The 19,480-nt window shown below is 29.0% G+C and overlaps 1 protein-coding gene across 3 annotated transcripts in view; it reads left to right on the plus strand.

Moving 5' to 3' along the window:
• Window positions 1-19,480, plus strand: part of LOC129910628 (potassium voltage-gated channel protein Shaker) — a 302,087-nt gene that overhangs the window by 88,722 nt on the left and 193,885 nt on the right. The gene's annotated exons all lie outside the window — the stretch shown is intronic.

The raw sequence follows: 19,480 nt of genomic DNA on the forward strand, positions 1-19,480 counted from the left end.
ATGTATCGCGTGTTGTGACTATATAATTATAAAATGTCGCGACAACGTCGCCGACGCGTCAGGAAAAAAAATTAATTCATTTGGCAATGTCCTTTTTTGAGGTCAGTTATGTGTAATATCAATTAATGTGTGTACAATTGCGAAGTATGCAAACTTAATTTTATATCAGTGTAAAATTGTTATAGGAAATTTGTTACATCTTAGTATCTACTTGCATTGACTTTCCAACAAATGATTTTTACTTTGTCGATAGTTAAATTTGAGTTGAGGATTGAGGTTTAAAAATTCTGCAACTTCATAATTAAATACGAAAATCCCATTATCATGTTCCTGTAACGATGCCATTAAGGTTTGAGCGATATCACCGTAACATAACATTTAAAGTTTAATCAGTTTTCTTTTTTTTTAAATAGATGCCACGGGGCAGTACAATTTTGTTTCTTTTAATCAAGTCAAGCATCAAAAGAAAGGTCTTTTTAATCAGATTTTCAAAAAAAATCAAGTTTGCCGAAAAAAATGCATTTTAAAAAATTTTATCCAATTTTATCGAGTGAGATATCAAAGGAAAGATCTCTTTTACGTCTATTCATAACTGAAAACCAATAGTTTCTAGGAGATCTGGTTGCTGATTTATGTGCATCCAAATTTTATTTTTTTTTTTACATTGAGGCAGATATTTGCGAACAAAAGTCTCGAAAAATGTTTTGGTTAACAAATATGAGTTGACAGTCAAACAAACAAACCTAGTTATGCATTTAGTTAGAAAAATTAGAAATTTAATTTGGGTGGGGGTCAAAATTCTGCTTTTCAAAATTCTGCTTTTCAAAATTCTGCTTTAAAAATTCTGTTTTTCATATTTCTGTTTTACAAAATTCTGCAAAAAATTATTTTTGTTTAGTAAACGCATATGCTTTGAAAAAAAAAAAACAGAATTAGCAAAATTTTGTCTTCAAAAAAATGCTGTACAAATTTTTAAAAGCAGAATTTTGAAAGACAGAATATAAAAAAAAAACATGTGAACAATAAACAAATTACTCTACCCTATTAGTCGTGGTTTTCCCACTTGTTACTCATTTATATAAAAATCCATGCAGGTACCTTAACTCATTTATTTATAAGTAGAATTTTTTAAAACACCATTTGCTTGTGAGCAATCATTTATCTAGATAGCCGCGTCCAGAAAGAACGGATTGCAGTTGAATGTCTGCAAATGTAACGATTTTTTTTGTATTTATTTCTTTGCCTTCTCATGTTTGCCAGCTGAAATTGATTGCGTGTAAATTACTTTACGATTTGAGTGCTTATTTGTTTCCGCTCACTTGTATTCAAAGTACATTTTTCACTAAGCCTATTACTTTGACGCCAACACGCATTTGACTTTCGTTTTGAAACTAGACTAACTATGAAAGTGCTGAAGGAATTTTATAAAAAAAAAACTACGTAGAACCATTTTTTAACACATACCTGCATACATAAATATAAGGATCAACTGAGTTCTTTTTTGTATTTCACTTAAGAATTTGATAAAGTGTTTACTTTGCATTGTATTAGTGTATTAATTTATTCGCTTAAAAATCCTTCGTGATAGTCGTGACAGAAGGAGTAAAGTTTTAATTTGTGACCATTTCCATTGCAAATTTGCTATGATTTTTGCTTTATTTAATTTTAGCAGGACTTTTTTTTTGTAGTTCAGTTGTAAGGTTTTAAGAAAAACAGTTTTTTAATTATATTTAACAGACAATGCACTCTTTCCTTTAGTCAGTCGTCAGTTGTTAATTAATGAAGAACTTTCTCATTATGTTATATTCCAATCAAAGTAAAAGAAATGATGAAAGAATCATCATTAAAATAGATTTTGTTTTATACAAGAATCATTATCATCATTTATTGCACCCTACAGGGTATTATTATATTTAAAATAAAATGTACTGGTATAATCATTTTATATAGCTGACTAAATTTTAATTGAGAAGGTGTAAAAGAATCTAAAGTTTTACAATAAAATTTCCTTATGAAAACAAAAAGCGAAAAAGTCCGAAAAATAATTGTTTTTTTTTTGCTATTGACGTATTACTTGATAAGTTTTTTGTTTGTCTTACTCATTTTTCTTCTACGAGTTATGACTGCTTTCAATCAAAGAGGAATTAAAAGAATCATAAAGTTAGTCACTAAGTTTTAGTTCGTTTCAAAAAGTGATATCGTATGCAGGCTGTGCATAAACAATCTTCGTTACTAATCTTGGCACTAAAATCTTCCAGAATTACACTGTCTTAAGAAATTGATTTTAAAAACTGGTTTGTAAATTCAAATAATTTGATTCATGTGTCGAAAAATAATTTTTTAAGAATAGCATGAGAACACCAATTTTATTTTTGATTTTTTTTTTGAAAATTTATATTTAAAAAAGATTTGTTTTATAAAACGATTTGTACAATAAAAAAAATCTAAAATTTTTTTGCTATACGTACCTTTACATACATACATGAAATTTAATCGCATACTTTTTTTGGGTATTAATACACCGCAAAAAATTTAAAATTCAAATATATAATGATATTTCTTTTTTTTTCTTTTTTATTAATTATTTAAGTATTGTCTTTCTTTTTTCTATAAAATTAAACAAAACATAACTGAAAGCGAATGTTCTTTATAAATACTATAATGGTGATATTATTTTCAATATAATAATTGATAATTTTTTACAAAAATACATAATAAGTACCCATTTTTGACTAAAGCAAAAAAAACACATTTTTTAGAGATTACCTGGTGCAGGTTTTCCCAAATATCATAAAATCTATAAGTTTTCTGGCAAACTTGTGAATAACATTTTTGTTCATTATTGTTTTCTTCATAAGAATAAATTTATAAAACTATATTTTTATAACACATTTATCGAAGAAAATCGGCTCCAAAGTCAAAAATTATCATGGGTAAGAAAAAAATAATTCCATTTAAAAATTAATATCTGATCATTAAAAAAAGATAATAACATTTTTTAAATGCATGTACAAAGAATGGCATTTCTTCTAAAAATTAAGACATTAATGGATTTTTTATCATAAGTATTAACGGAGTTATTAACATTAACATGAGTAAAGGCATACCAAAGTAAGCGTTTTCTCAAATCACCGCTAAAGGGTATCAACTTTGCAGATAGAGAGTTACTGTAAAACAATTTTTTTCTTAGAATATACCCAAGAATCATCACTCAAAATCTTCTTATCTCATTCCGGGACACCATGTATAATTGTTTCATTATTTTCCATGATTGAGAATGGAGCACAAAAGAAAAAAAAAATTAACTCTATACCTATATATACCTGTTTGATTTACATTCTCTTACTTTTTTTATTTTTCACGTTCTAAAAATGTATAGTTTTCAATGGCTTCTAAAAGCTTTGAAAAAACTCTCCTGAAGTTCGTGGAATTTCGACTTGCCGTGAAAAGGACTATATTTTTCGCCAGTAATAGTAGTAAAGTAACATTTTTGATGCGGTTTGCAGTTATGTAGCCGAACGCTTTTGTCCAAATTTCAGTCTCATTTTTGACAGAATGATTATAATAACTATAAAATCAATGGTTTTGCAATTAAGATTTTAGAAGGCTACAAATTTGGACGTCAGCCAAACTTAATTTTTTTTTTACTATTTCAGCTTTTTTCCGCTAATTTCATAAGTATTTTAGCTGAAAATTCGATAGTAAGAAAACAATTATATAAAGTTTTCACAACAACTTGAGAGCACTTAATTTCAGCTTCTATTTCTGAGATTAAAATGCCCAATTTTTTTTGTCCAACTTTGATGCCGAAATGTTTGCGGAAGATTTATTTTATTAGGTATGTAAAGAGCTGTATTAATTTTTATTTTTTGTTGCCACTTAAAGGCAAGGGTTTTTCATTATGAATTAATAACAAGAAAAAACTATGTAAATAAAACTAAAGTACTTTAAAAAAAAAAAAAACACTTAACAAACAGAGATATTTTTTTATTTACATAAGTAAGTAATGTCAGTAAACATATTAAAATAAATTTAAATTGAAAAAATATCACAGCTTTGAGAATTTTTAAAAATATTGTAAAATCGTAAAAAAAATTGTATATTTGAGCATGGATAAAACCAAAACACAATATCAGTGGCTTATCAGTTCAAGAATATTAAGCATTCAAAGTAATTTAACAAAAAAGATGCATTTCGAAATGCTATCGTGCACTTCTATGAAAATCATGATGCAAAAGCAATTACATTCCGGTATTTCAAAAGTTTCCGTCAATGAAAAATCCAATTCGTTCAAAATTCACAACTTGCACTGGATGAATAGAATTGAAAATAAGCTTCAAGTTTTAGTAAGGATTCATTATAGATTGGATTAATATTACGTTATGCCTACAGAAAAGTAACAAAGTCAAGTTCAATGTAACCTAAATTTCAGGTATGTAAATTATTGAAAATTTTATAAATTTAAACAGTCTCCTGCGTGTATTTATTATGTTCGTATTCACTATAATAATTGCAAATCAAGTCCGGATGACCGTTGAAAGTAACCTACTTTTTGAATAAGGAGGTTAAAACTAATATCTTTAAATAAAATCCTCAATGATGTAAATACTTAGTCCACGAAAAAAAACATTGCTTCTTACTTTTCTAACTTTTCTAAAAGTTACATTTTCCAACTCTATAAAACTTCCTGTCTTAGTTAAAATTAAAACATTTTTTCACGAACAAAAATACTTCCAATTTTTATGAACATAAAATTGAAAATGACCCTTCATCCATTGAACTTGGTTTGGAATATTTATACTTTTTACCTTTTAGTGTTTGACTTTCTTACTCGCTTCTTTTAAATTCAAGCCATTAAAAAAAAAGAACTCGTAAAACTTTTCACCCTAATTCATTTCACGAAGGAGTTCGTTTTTATTATGCAACACATTCTCGACTTCAAGTCCCACTCTGACTCTCGCTCTCTCTCTCAACAGGTTTATTGGTCTTAAAATAAGTGACATTTTTTCGCTACCGCCTATATTATCTATATCATAAAGTCTGAAACTTTATTTTCCGTATTTTTTTTAGCGCTAAGCAATAATTAATCATACACACGACTTTTGGCTGCTTCGAATATAACAACAATAAAAGTTTTATTCCAACTTGTTCAACCGTATGTTTTTATTATTATTGACTATAAGAAAGTTTTTTCCAAGACTTACTAAACTATTACAAGAGACTTTTGATGTTTTTATTTTTGTATATACATGTTGGTATGTGTGTTTGTGTATTTATGTTACGGACCCAAAACTACTTACCTATACCCATAAAGTTAGCCCAAAAATGTGGGTAACCATTATGCGGCAACCCAATCCACCCTCAAAATTCAGGACCATTGAAGGAATTTTGTCAGAATGCCAGAAATCAACAGCTGCTGCTGTGCAGCATGTCTTGGTGTTGTTGTTGGATACAATATACAAAACACTTCAACACGAATAAACGATTCGTGTCCAAAAAACATTATTTTAAACATTTTGGGAGACAGAAATTGACATTGTGTGGGGAAGAAATACGAGAAATGATAAATTGTACATGAGTTTTCATTGTGTTTTGGGGAAAATTGAAGCTTTTCCTTTTTAAGCAGCTTAGCAGCCAGAGATGAGTCAAAAGTTAATTGAAATTGAAATACATTTGACCATTAATGTCTGTCAGTAAGGGCCTTTTCTTGTAAGTATATGTGTGCGTGCTTTTAGAAGGAAATTTTGGTTAATTTAAAGGAAGCTTTAATATCTAGGGAACGTTTTTTTTTTTTCAAAGCACATTAAAATAATTGCAGATTACTATCTTCTTCGAAAGTATTAGCCTATTGTACATCTGTAAAAAAAATTGCACTGGAAATAAAATTTTTATTGAAAACAAACATATTTTGGATAAAAAAAATTTATTTAAAATTAAAAGTTTTCTGCATAAAAAAAAATCAATGCAAATTTTTTTTTTTTAATTTAATTTTTTTTTTTTTTTCAACATTGTAATAAATTTGACAAATATTAAAAAAAAAAAAAACATTTAATGCATACATTTTTTTTAATGCAGTAATGCTGAATTTTTTATTTGAAATAAATTTTTTTTAATGCACCATGTTTGTGTTTGCTATACAAAATTTCTTTTATTTGCAATAATATTTTTTTTAATGCAAAATATTTTTAGTTGGAATACAGTTTTTTTATTTTTTTTTTTATTTCAAATGCATTTTTTTTAATTGATTAATTTTTTTTTATTTCAATGCATTTTTTTTTAATTGATATTTTTACAACCCTGATTTTACATAATGAAGACAGACAGAAGTACGATAAAATATTCCTTAATGCGTGTACTAGTAAAATTTGTGTATAAAAAAGTTTTAAATATCAATAAACAAAGTGCATTTGTTAATGAAGAAAGTGATCAAGTTTTTTCATTGATATACAATTGTAACTTGAATTAATTCAGAGAAAAAAAATCCGCATAAATAAAAATAAATAAATAATTATAATTAATTAATAATTGCTTATTGCCATGCCTTTACCGCGGCAGTCCCCGAGTGCTACAATTTTTTTTTTTTTTTTTTTAAAGATGATTAGGGTGCAAACCTGTTGTGCAAACTCGGCTCATAAATATAATTTTAAAAAATTATTAAATACACAAACAGCTTTCAAATAATCAATTCTTTTACATTTAGTATAGAGTCTTAAGAATATCGTTATGTTATTTTGGATTTTTTTCAAAAATCTTGTTTTTTTTTAATATATTTGTGAGCAGTGGAAAAGTGGAGTTAGCTGTTTCCCCTTCTCCCCCTCCCCCCCTTAAAAAAATCATGGCATTCATATTTTCAAAAATATTTACAAATTTTTAATTGAATATGAAAAAAATTAAAGAAAGATAAATTAGCTCTACAATTGAAAAAAAAAACTTATAAAATTAAATTTTTTTCTTTTATTTATTGGATTTTAAGAAAAAAAATTCAAAATCATCGTTTAAAAAAAATACTATTTTATAAATAATTTTTTCAATTTTTATTTTAAATAAAATTTATATGCCTTTTTGTAGCAATATAATTAATCAACATCTTATACCAAAATTTAAAAAAATTTAATGCGTCATTTTCTAAAATATGATTTTTCAAAAAAAAAAAGTAATTTTTTTTCAAGAATCCAAAAACTTTATTTGTGTACTTATATTTAAGCTCTATCCTTTCTTATTAAAAAAATTGTTGAAATTGAACAAGTTTCTGGGAGAAATTCAGAAATTAAAAGAATGGTTCTACAACAGGTAGACTGTTGATAACGATTTTCGAAAATAAAAATTTTGATCTTTAAAAAACAAAGTATTTTTCTTTAAAAAATCAAATATTATATAGTAATAGTAAATTTTTGCAATTTTTTTTCCGTAAAAATTTAAAAAGGAGTGTTGATTTTAAATTTGGTTGTCCTAAGCACAGAGAAAAATTAACTTACGTACAAAAAAAAGCACTGAACATGGTAACAATAACCAGAAAATCTTTCTTAAAGTTTTTCTTATGACTTTTTCTTTACGATTTTGACTCTCCTGGAAATCTCGAATTGTACTTTTAATATGAGTTTATATTAAATACACCCAAGTAACTTCAAATGAAAAAAAAAAAAACATCCAACCATACTTTTTGGGCTGGAGCCTGGGATCCCTATGTCTTAAATACTATGCATTTGACTAGACTTGGACCTAGCCCAAACAAAAACAAAAAGTATAAAGTACTTCTACATTCTACATATACATATCTAGAAATATAGATATGGTGGTTTGCAAAGAGGAAAACAACTGCCATAAACAAACCAACTTTACCTTTTGATGTTTTCGGACCATTGCCTGCAACCAGCAGCTGTTACAAGTGAATATTTGTGGTACTTAAAGAATACAACAAGTCGATCGAAAGAATTTATCCCATTTCAGACATCTGTGCAGTCGAAGCATGTTATGGGTTTTTATTAGATGATATCCTTCTTGAGCTATGAATGCGCTACGCATTGTTATTAAAGGTAATGGTCTATAATACTTTATTTAAATTTACACCATTTTTATGGGTAATATAGAAACTCACCAATACTATTAGAAAGAAAAAAAGTTCTCGATAAGGGAACATGGATTAGCACTTTGAAAATGATAAATAGACTATGCATTAGGATGGGTCAAAAATCCACTTTTTCGAATTTCAAATCTTAATAGCGCGGAAAAGTGGCGAATGCTGATGACTAAGAAGGGTTTAAAAAATAATCAAAATCTGTTAACATCTTCTGCCTCCAATTTGAACTTGAAACTTGAAAAAAAACTCTATTTTTAGAAAAAAAATTTGACCACCTTAACGCCTTATTTTTAAATATAATAGCTTTAGGCTACTCTTTTATGAGCTAAATATTAAGTAGAAAAAAAAAATTGTTCAAATTGGTTAAGGGATTCCAGACTTCTGGCGTTTTGAGATTTGTCGAAATAATGCAAAATCCCTATTTTTATGATATTTTTTCATTTTTATGGACCATATGGTAAATTATTATTTTTATCAAATAAGAGGTAAGAATGAAGATTTAAAAATCTGGCACTTAAGCTGGCTTTGACCACTTATCATTGTCCTCGCCAAACAGTGGTGAATTTGGTGCTTTATGGCGTCAAAAATCATTTGCAAGGCCATTTCTTGACAAAAAGTCATGAAATTTGGTACACTGAAGCATATTAGTATGAGAATTACGAAAAATATTCCAACTTTTATTTTTTCAAAATGGTGGTTCCAAAATGGCGGACAGAATAAGTGTTAATAAAATTTTCTTTTTCAAAACCGTACATAACCTAGAAATTTTACTAAATGAATGTAAAATAGACGTTTGGTCTTGGATTTATGTAGAACTGTTCATACTCAATGAAAAAAAAAATTAAAAAAATTAAAACAAAGACCACAAAGTACCATAATAGTAAAACACAATTTAGACCTTTTTTATGCTATTTCTTGGATTTTTTGTTTAAATTTGCACTTTTTACTTGCGATATAGGTACTATATATCAAGTTATGCATGCGTACAAAAAAAAAAGTTGAGATAACATTTTTCCATGACATTACGATGGTAGAAAATGCCAAAAAGTGGGTCCCGGAAGTCCGTCTGTCTGTCAGTCAGTCTGTCTGTCGTGTCTGTATAAGGAGATACAGCCTAAACGGATGGACCGATTAATGTCAAACTTGGTATGTAGCGTTTTTTGGCAAGTCTCCAGAGGGGTTTTTGGAATTAATTTTTTTTTTACCAAAAATAATAGTACTTGTCATATACCGATTTTAGTAAAATTGAAATATCTCGAAAACGGCTACAACGATTTTGTTTAAAATATTCAAATTATGGTTTTAAGCTAAGGTCTATATTTCAATGAAAAAAAAAAATTTTTGAAAATCATTATTAACGGTACCTGCCATAGAAACGTTTTTTTTTTCAAATTCGAATATCTCCGAAACTTCTTATTCGATTTCAACGAAACTTTTTTTGAAGAAGCATTTATATAATTTAAATATAAACCAAAAATAAAATTTTCAAAAAAATAGTTTTTGGATTTTTAAAAAAATTTTGAAATTTTTTTTTTGAAAAATCAAATTTTGGAAAACGGGACATTGAGTTTTTTTGAAAGTTTGTTTTTAGATGTTGATTAGTGATTTCTACAAAGTGGCATTACAATTTTATCTTAAAACTTTTTTTCCAAAAAATTATTTATAAAAAATTGTTTTTTTAAAAAACGGCTCTAACGATTTTGAAAATTTTTTTTCTAAAAATGCACGTTAATATATCAATCAAAACTGCATACTTGTTTTGGAGGGCAATTTAATTTCAGATTTTATTTTATTTTTTTTTTAAACGAATTTTATTTTTTATTTCCAAATTTCTATATAAAAAGTCTTAAAAATTTAAGCAACTTTAATTCCAAGAGCAAGTTCGTGCGACCCAGTCGTGCATTTTATTTTTATTTCTCACCTAATTATTTTCATAAAAACATTGTTGGCAACAATGTTACACCAATAAAATCAATTTTTTATGAATATAAATAGAATAGAAGTAAAAAAAGTGCAAATTTAAACAAAAAATCCAAGAAATAGCATAAAAAAGGTCTAAGACAGAATCAATCCTAGGTTTTGAAAATAAGAGAACTGCCGTATCTTAGACAGATAAACGTATATTCTCCCAAAATAGTCATTATTTATACACAACATAAATCGTGTACTGTAATGCCCCTTCTATTTATTTAAATTAAAAACCCTTAAATAATATTCAACAAATTTATAATCTTCTTATGTAGTAAGTACAAGACCACGACAGTCATGTTAAACTTCAATCTGATTTACGAAAATATTTCCTTGAAATATTTTCCCATTTCCTACTCATAACTCAATACTCATATACACAGAATGTAAAATAATATTTCCAACTACATCAGAGTGAAACAAAATAAAAATGCATATTATTGTATGTGTTATATGGTTAAAGAAGGATTGTAAATAACAAATTCTCCAACATTATTGCAGAAGCAACAGAGTATCTTCACAAAATATATTCCCACAATAATAATAGCGCATAAAGTTTTGTGCTTCTTTTGTTTAGAAGGAAACAATATTATAAAGTTCCATAAAATTGCAAAGTTATTTGCATTTAGAGGTGCCGTGCCGCCTGGTCTTGACAAAAAGTTCGTGGTTCGTGTCAGAAACTAGAACAATACCAAACAAAAACAGACAGAGAATCCACAATCGGAAGGAAATTTATTGGAATTAAAACGCCAACCGTGCGAACAGCACTTGCTAAGTAATTATAGCGCCTCGGATTTGCTTACACTTCCTTTTTGTTTTATATTTCCCTTTTTGTGTATATACATAATACATATTGTGGTCTGCCAAAGAGACTATATATACTAACCCTAGATCATAGGACAAAGGACGAACAAAAAAAGAAAAAGTTCTCACTTTGCTTGTTGGCAATATCCAACCAACGACAAGGAATTACATGATGACATTGTCTTATCGTGGGACTCTGGGTTGTAGAGGCATTTATAACTATACAGCCTGCAGGAGAAGGACACAAAAAAAAAACACATTATGTATTTAGTCTTGGCAGGCTTGATAAAATTTTATCGGCCTGCACAAGGAGACATAAATTAGTTATTAATCAACACGAACCTTAACTTGTTGTGTAGTCTTACGATGAAAACCAAAAGGGTGTTATATGAAACTTATATCTGGCTTTGGGGAAAGAAAGGATTCTTTTAATTAAATCATCATTTACAGTTATATATAATAAACAGTTAGAGTTGCTTATCGGTATAAGTTATAATTAAACTATTCTTTTCACATAAATCATGATATTGAATAGAGAAGACAATCTTTAAGTAGTCCTTTTGAATGAGTAGAAGTGGGTCACTATGGTGTATGCGTAATATTTTTGTTTAGTGAAAAATGGTCGCAAGTTCAAGTTTTTTTTTTTGTAAAATCCTATTATTTTTTTGGACGTTTTTGGACGCTGACGTTTTTTCCAAGACATTATCCCCAAACTGAAATCCCTAAACTCAAAATCCCCAAATATCTGAGGCGAATTAGTCAAAATATGGCCATGAAATCTCATTTTTTGCTGAACAATTTTTTTTTTTCGTGGAATGTATTCGGGTTCATGACCTTACCGTTTTTATTTAATATAATTGCTATTTATTTGATCCTCCAAGTGATATAGAACACATTTTTTCACAACAAAATTATTTATCTACAAAACGATATAAAAACTTATTAAATTCAAGTTTTTAGTTGGTGAAAGTCCGGGTTTGTTTCAAAAATTACATTTTTTCATATATCTGGAGAATTTTTGATTTGTTTAGATAATTCTTCATGTCAGTTCTTTTGAGACATAAGTATACACCCGAACACAATCTACAACCCTCTGTAGATTGCGATGAAGGTCACTTTTCATCCATTGATTAAGATCACCTAGTTTAAGCTTGAAAACAAGAATCATGAGCCATCTAAATACGATGTTATAACAGCACAAAATTAGTTTTTTTAAACTGTCGACACGAAATTTTCAACAAATGTCCACCTTTTAAAGTAATTCGTATTAAAATGCATTATAATGAAAACTTTGTTTTTAAGGTCCTCATCACCGTTATGATACTTTGTATTAAAATCTCGATATTTTTGTATCACAAAACCAATACTTGAAGTTAGTGATTTCCAAAAACTTCCCAGTTATTTTGATAAAGTAAACAACTTTTCTAATTTTATGTGAAGGAACTTAATACATTAATGAATGCTTGATATAAACGAAAATTGCTTTCATTCTATATACAGTAAAACAAAAGTATTAAAAATAATTTCAGATAAATTCGGGTTCAATATGGTGTATGCGTGATTTAATTGACAATATTTTTTAAGGAATAAATTATTTTATTGAAAAAAACCACAAACGATTTAGTATCTTTTGTGATTTTTTTATTCTTTTGAGTTTTATCAACAATTTAAAACATATGGAATAATGAAACATTCAAATATATAAAATATATTTTTCTCCAAATCTCATTGCTCAGGTTTTTCTTCTACGAACATTTCGAGTGCTATTTGATAATGGGGGAAATATTTGTTTCACTTTAATATCCAAGCCTTTTTAATAGTAAAACATTAACTTAAGCTTAACCTGGCACCAAACAAAAGGTACTATAAATATCTAACGTAAACTTAATAACGAGTAAGTCAATCTTTAATTATTGGAGCAGAAGTCCTTTTAATTAGTTTAAAATCACATAGGTGTGAATTAAAATTCTTTAGCTTGTTTATAATTAAAATCATGAACTTTCAGTTTTAAATCTTCAAGCACCCAACCCAAGAAGTTTTTTTTTAACAAGTCATAAAATAAAGCAACTAACTTTGAAAGTTTTTTCTCACATAAAAACTGACAAAAAAACATCGCTCAAACTCATTGATTTTTCTATTTTTAGAGTTATTTCATAATCTTATCATCATCATCATCAAAACAAAAAAAAACAAAAAAAAAAAACAAAAAAACACAACATCAGTCATCAATCAGTATTCGCCCAAAAGATACATTTTTTGGCACTTCATTCATCAAAGCACCACTAGAGATTGATTGTCCTTTAGGAACTCTAACCATATAATCCCACACTTACTTTATTCGCATCAAGCTAGTTACAGTAGATTGGTCGATAATGGCCCCAACTGTGTGTGATAATAAAACATTTCCTTTCTTACATACGCCGTTAAATGCATTCTTCAAGAAACTTGAACACATTACTCTCTTAAAAGAATGTCGAGAACTGGTCCTTCAGTCACACATGAAAAATTGTTCACTTTTAACCAAACGGCCATATATACACCTGCTGCACGATGTTTGTTTACTTTTATTTTCACTATGGTTCTAATACATTGAGAAAAAAAAAATACATGTTTACAATCTCATTTTACCGGAAGTAAGTACCATTACAGATTACACTTAGAAGAAAATTTCCAAAAAATTTACAAAATTTTGATAGATATTGTCAATATTTTTTTTTGTCCTTGAAACTAATTTTTGTGAAATACATAAAAATGATTCTGTGTTGCTCAAAAATATTTCTATTTAAAAATCTAATTTTAAAATTAAAAACACTGAAAAAAATCGAATAAAGAAAGTTAGTCCTTTGAAATTCCTTATTTTACTTTAAAACCAACTAATTATTTCATATTTCTTTAATTTTAAATAATTCCACTAAGCTTGCGATCGATATGGCTCAAATTAAAAAATATAAAAAAAGGTGTAAAATAGCATATTTCTCTCAGTGTACCATCAATTCATTTCGATTCTGCTTGCGCTATTCTTTACACTCAACTACTCTTTACCATCAATTCATAAAACCATACTGACAAGGACGACGACGACTATACGACGAGGATGACGATGAGGAGTGAATGAACGTTGGGTTTCAGTGCTTGATTGTTTTTATGCACATTATGTGCCAAAGTTGTATGCAATAGCAGTTGCCTGAATGAGCTGAGCGCTCGAAAAGGTATTTTGGATTGGATCTTTTGAGCTTGCGTGAGTATGTGTGTGTGCAGTTTATTTTTCACGTAAAGTCAACTCGTATTAATTAAAGGGAAACCCTGTTAAGTGTGTGATGTGTAGTTGATGTTCATAGTTCATACACAAACACAAGTTTGAATTTCCAAAAAAATAAACAAACAAACAAACGAATATAATTCCGGAAATATATACAAACACACTTACATACGAATTGGATGAGAGAGAGAAATGATGTAAAAGTATTTCAATCACGCAAATTGTTAGGCAGTAAGTAATGCTATGAAATTGTTTGCAGAAGTTTTAAGTAGTATAGTTCTAATTCCCTATTACACATGGTTAGGTATGGTGAGTTCTGACTGAGCATTAAATGTAAATTTTAAACCTGAATGAGTATAAATTAAAATTGAGTTAATTTATTTCCATGTTGGCATGGTTTACTGTTTAAAGAACGCATCTCCACATTATTTTCCAAAATTGAATTAATTTTGAATCAAAGCGGAAAACGGAACACAGATGATCTTCAAAAAATTAAACGCAATAATGAACGTCCCCTTCAATCTCTTCAATTAATATTGTCAATCGTTTGCGTGGGTATTTTTCAGAGAAATAAATTAAAATTTATCACTTCTTAAAAAAGAAACGTTAAATGAAATTGTTCGTGCTTTCCTTTTAACAACTTTTGCGTTCAGCTGTCAAATTTTGATTCAGAGGGCCAATGCCAAGATGGCAGAAAAAATCCATCGTTTTCCGGATAAAAACACTGTCGCAGGCGTTAGTGCCGTTTGGTTATACCTCCACTTACAAAACTTGCTGTGGGCTCTCGGTTTACAAATTTCTTCTGAAAAAGACATTTGTTACAACCTGTAATGATAATACACTTCGCGTCACTTGAATAGAAACAACATTTTTTCTTTAGAAAATAGCGATTGGCGCTTTGGTGAGGTAACTAAGTAGATTTTTGGTTTTGCATTTTCAAAGAGGAACTTTTAACAAACAATGTTGTAAAAACAAAAAACCCAAAACAGAAACCGTATGGCTTCTAGTTGCGTTTTTTCGCATTACCTCACAAAAAACAGTGTTTTTTTGCGTCACTTGAATAGAAACAAGCTCTTAAATTAGATAAAAATGATGAAAAATCATGGAAAACACTAATTATAGTAAAGCAATATTAAGCTTTGACATTATTTGCACATTATAACCAATTATGGGCTACGAGCTACCAATAGGCACCACAGAAAATGCATAAATAGCAGCTAACATTGGAAATGCACCTGCAATATGCAAAATCGAGAAAGATATTGGAAAATTTGCCAAATTTGGATGAGATAATTTTTAAAATATCGTAAACTAGTGATCAAATCAAAAAATAAGACAGGTGAGACCCAAGTGACGAGCAGAGAAAAAAATAACTTAAAAACTAGCTGCAATTTTCTTCACTTTGCCGCTAAAATCGGTCAAAAACGTGGTGTTAGTGCGATGGAAATGTGTTGGTTTGTTTCATCCTGGAAGTTATAAAAGGTGCACAACATTAAAAAAGCCTCAAAATGCAAAATAACAACATTTTAAGTTCTACTAAGATTACAAAAAAGTTAACTATTTTATAGTTGCATTCGAACTGAAAAGTAGAGAGTGGTTTTTTAAAGGAAAACATACCAACTCAGATGGACCACGTTAATATTAGCCCTATTTCATTGGTTTATAAAAGAATAACCTTTATCGCATCGCCAATAAAGGGCACTAAAATGTGTTATAGTAATACGCTTTGTTTTTATGATGTGCAATAGCAAAATTGAAGCTTCACGCTTCAAAAACAGATGCTTACTTTTACAAAGAAATAGTGGTAGAAGCTCTTGGCAAGTTTAGGAACGTGGAAGAACAACCGTCTTAGAGATTGCACAAGGATAGTTCAAGAAAAAACAACGCAATAAAAACAAAACAGATGCATTCCGGATAAAAACGAAAGTTTATTTCACTTATTCAATCCTTAAATTGTAGAAAATGTCATTTTCTTAATTTGTAAGAAGTTACCAAACACTTTTATCACTTTCTCCAATTAGGTCCACGATTGTGTACAGTAGAAGTGCATTTTCAATGTTAAATTCTATTTATGCATTTTCTGTGGTGCCTATTGGTAGCTCGTAGCCCATAATTGGTTATAATGTGCAAATAATGTCAAAGCTTAATATTGCTTTACTATAATTAATGTTTTCCATGATTTTTCATCATTTTTATCTAATTTAAGAGCTTGTTTCTATTCAAGTGACGCAAAAAAAACACTGTTTTTTGTGAGGTAATGCGAAAAAACGCAACTAGAAGCCATACGGTTTCTGTTTTGGGTTTTTTGTTTTTACAACATTGTTTGTTAAAAGTTCCTCTTTGAAAATGCAAAACCAAAAATCTACTTAGTTACCTCACCAAAGCGCCAATCGCTATTTTCTAAAGAAAAAATGTTGTTTCTATTCAAGTGACGCGAAGTGTACGTGTTAGGGGTCAAAGGTCACACCATTTTTTTATTTTAAAAACGGTGAGTTTTAGACCAAAATTATGTTACAAAATTATTTTACAAAAAATTGTCGTACAAAGTTTTCTTGCATCACGCACCGCTGTATACCAAAAGTCAGCCTGTTATATTTTTTTCCTTGATAAAAATCTATTTTTTTCTGGGCTAAAACGAAATATATGCTAAAATACAAACTTAAAGAATTTCGTAACATGTTCATCCCGGCGCAGAAATTTTTTTCCTTTTCGCGTTGTTTTTTTCACTCGTTGGCAAACTGAAATCCATAAGGTTTTCGGTCAAATTGCTTCCCAGATTTAATAAAAAACAGTTTCAAAGTTTTATTTCAGAGCAGCACCCTAAAAGATATTTGTATGGCTTCAGACTAGTTTTATTTTTTTTTTTCAAGTTGAACGCGAACGAAAGATACTACGATTTGAATATAACAAAATATTGTTCTGCGGAGCAACGAAAAAAAAAAACAATATTTAATGGTATTTATGTATATTGCGTTAATTTTATCAACCTATGGTTCTGAGGCAAAAAAATGTCACGTATACGCCATACACTATTTTTTTTTTCCAAAAGGTTTATTATCTACAATTCCTAGATACAAAGTATTGAAACAATTTCAAAACGTTAAGTCTTTTTTAAAATAATATCCTTGCGAGTGTTCAAATGTTTGAGGTTCATTATACGGAAAAATGGAAGTTTATTTTTTTTTTATTGATATTTTTAGTAAAGCCAAAATTTTCGAAATTTCGGGACTAAATTATAAAATTATTAACAAGACTTTGTTTGCATTTAACTGTTCTTTTAAGTCAAAGGGTTTAAAATTTAAAACAGAAATCGGCCTTTTTCCCCTTCCCGCACTCATCACCCCGCAATTGTTCAACGGTCGGTAATAAATACGACTTGAGAATTTATTGTTCCACGATCTGTAATTACGACTTGAGAAAATAAAGGAGGCAAAGTTTCTGAAATATGTTTTTTGTTTTAGTTTTTAACATTAGGTACATAAAGATTGTAAAGATCTAAATAATTAAAAATCTGTAGACCGCCAATCCATTGGCCATTTTTATCCCTTTTTACCCTTTTTGACTGGTTTCATTTATTTTTAGTCGGAAATTGACACCTTCACGTACGTGTAGGCAACAAATATTTGGCTTTAAATCTTAAATATTTCATTTTTTGTTTCCGTCTACCAGTGGCGTACGTTGAGTCACCGGGGCCCCGGGGCAAGACTAAATTTTGGGGCCCCTTTGATATTTCGGGGCCCCTTAGATACAAAAAAGTACGTATAAACCATACATTTTTTTTTTGTATGGCTTATTTATTTTTAGGTTTATTTTTATATTTTAATATGTTCGTAATGCACTTTGCTATACTTACTTAAAATTCCTATCAAAAAAGTAGTAAATACTTGGGTTTGTTGGATTTTATTTTATTTTTCATGCTACTCATATGCTTGTTTAAATAAAACATAAAACATACAATGCATGCCCTGACTTAAGCCCTGGTCCTAGAAAAATGATCTATACCTTTTTGAAAACGTTGTTTAACGTAGACAAGGACCTCATCAAAAAATTTTGATAAAAGTCTATATCTAAAAAAATACCTATACCATACCTATTTCAAGTGCTAAAAAACTTTAACCCTCTTGGGGCGCCATCTAGCGTCAAAATAAAAATCTGAAAAAATTTATGGGTCTTTTTTTTTGTATTTAGAAACAGTTTTCCCACTTAGGAACTTGATTCTCGAAAAAAAAGTGAAATAACGAACGCCCTAATGTACACATTTGATTTTCCATCATCAAACATAGTTTATTTCTTTTGGGGCCCCTGAAAAATTATTTTTGGGGCCTCAAAATTAAGTGCTTAGAGGCCCCTAAAATATAATTTATTTTTTTTGGAGCCAAGAATTAATAGGTATTGGGGCCTATGTTCTGAAGTAATATTCGGAATGCCACCAATAACGTAATGTTTTTATTTTGGGCCCTGATGTATTTGTGTTGAGGCCCCTGAATTGATATTTAATTTTCCATTTGATTGTTTTGAACCACTGAAGTAATAGCTTTAGAGGATCCTCAAATAATATTTGTCATGCCATCAGAAAATTTGATGAATAATTTTGGGCTCCTTAGTTATAGATTTTGGGGCCCCCAAATTAATATTTGATTGCCTCTCAACTAACGGGGTTAATGAAAAAATATTTTTTGGGACCCTTCATATAATATTTTTGGAGCCCCGAAGTCATATTTTTTGGGGCTCCTAAAGTAATATTTAGTAATCCATCAACAAATGTAATTTATTTTAAGAAAACAATTTTTTTTTTGGGGCCCCTGGCCTGAAATTGTTTTTTGCTTTTTTGAGGCCCCTAATGTATTATTTGTGGTTGCAAAGATTTTTCAAGTAATATTTTTTGGGGCCCTGAGATAAAATTATAATTTTTCTTTTAAAAAAGCAGTTTATTTTTTTGGGGCCCCTGGGGTAACCTTTTTATTAAATCAATATATATCGAGTGGCTACCAATGACCAATGATACTGAATGACATAATTTGTCTCCCTTGTATCCGAAGTGATTCAAATACATTTTAATTTACTTCGTAACTCAATTTCTGCTAACAGTTTCCTTCTCTGCATTTTCTCCAAAGGGGGCCCAGGGGTCGGTTGGGGGCCCCGGGGCGCCGCCCCACTTGCCCCAAGGGAGTGTACGCCCCTGCCGTCTACTAACTAATGAAAAATCCAAGACAGACTTCGTTGACTTGTATCCTTTTGTCACATAAAATTGTTAATCCTAAGAAATGAAGTATTTAAAATTTTAAACTGAATATTTGTTGCCTACATACCATTTTAAATACAAGGTTTAATGCCACATCTTTAATGTTAAAACTTTAATTAAATTAATTTGG

Source organism: Episyrphus balteatus, chromosome 2, assembly GCF_945859705.1.
Source record: "Episyrphus balteatus chromosome 2, idEpiBalt1.1, whole genome shotgun sequence".
In the NCBI taxonomy this organism is placed as follows: Eukaryota; Metazoa; Arthropoda; class Insecta; order Diptera; family Syrphidae; genus Episyrphus; species Episyrphus balteatus.